Here is a 1,072-nt window from a genome sequence, read left to right as displayed (position 1 = left end):
TAGAACTCTCTGTCTGTTGCTGAGAAGATGATGGAAAAGGCTTGCCATTGCTAAACCTGTTTCTTCCACCATTATTGTTATTGAAACCTTGTTGAGGTCTCTCTTGATTCTTCCATGAGAGATTTGGGTGATTTCTCCATGAAGAATTGTAGGTATTTCCATAGGGTTCTCCTAGGTAATTCACCTCTTCCATGGAAGGGTTCTCAGGATCATAAGCTTCTTCCTCAGATGAAGCTTCCTTAGTACTGCCAGGTGCATTTTGCATTCCAGACAGACTTTGAGAAATCAAATTGACTTGTTGAGTCAATATCTTGTTCTGAGCCAGTATGGCATTCAGAGTGTCAATCTCAAGAACTCCTTTCTTCTGACTAGTCCCATTGTTCACAGGATTCCTTTCAGAAGTGTACATGAATTGGTTATTTGCAACCATTTCAATCAATTCTTGAGCTTCTGCAGGCGTCTTCTTCAGATGAAGAGATCCTCCAGCAGAGCTATCCAAGGACATCTTAGATAGTTCAGAGAGACCATCATAGAAAATTCCTATGATGCTCCATTCAGAAAGCATGTCTGAGGGACATCTTCTGATTAATTGTTTGTATCTTTCCCAAGCTTCATAGAGGGATTCTCCATCCTTCTGTCTGAAGGTTTGGACTTCCACTCTAAGCTTACTCCATCTTTGTGGTGGAAAGAACTTTGCCAAGAAGGCATTGACTAGCTTTTCCCAAGAGTCCAGGCTTTCTTTAGGTTGAGAATCCAACCATATTCTAGCTCTGTCTCTTACAGCAAAAGGGAATAGCATCAGTCTGTAGACCTCAGGGTTAACCCCATTAGTCTTGACTGTGTCACAGATTTGCAAGAATTCAGCTAAAAACTGATGAGGATCTTCCATTGGAAGTCCATGGAACTTGCAATTCTGTTGCATTAGAGAAACTAATTGAGGCTTAAGCTCAAAGTTGTTTGCTCCAATGGCAGGGATAGAGATGCTTCTCCCATAGAAATCAGGAGTAGGTGCAGTAAAGTCACCCAGCACCTTCCTTGCATTGTTGGCATTGTTGTTGTTTTCGGCTGCCAT

At 41.8% G+C, this 1,072-nt stretch overlaps 1 non-coding gene across 1 annotated transcript; it reads left to right on the top strand.

The window, feature by feature from the left end:
- The first annotated feature begins 559 nt into the window (after positions 1–559).
- On the top strand, positions 560–667 carry LOC130972008 (small nucleolar RNA R71). The gene has a single exon (XR_009083212.1). It is a non-coding gene; the product is annotated as a small nucleolar RNA R71 (small nucleolar RNA).
- The last annotated feature ends 405 nt before the right edge of the window (positions 668–1,072 follow it).

This window comes from Arachis stenosperma, chromosome 3 (genome assembly GCF_014773155.1).
Source record: "Arachis stenosperma cultivar V10309 chromosome 3, arast.V10309.gnm1.PFL2, whole genome shotgun sequence".
Taxonomy (NCBI): domain Eukaryota; kingdom Viridiplantae; phylum Streptophyta; class Magnoliopsida; order Fabales; family Fabaceae; genus Arachis; species Arachis stenosperma.
The sequence above is the reverse complement of the archived record's forward strand: the minus strand, read 5'-3'. Positions and strand labels throughout refer to the sequence as shown.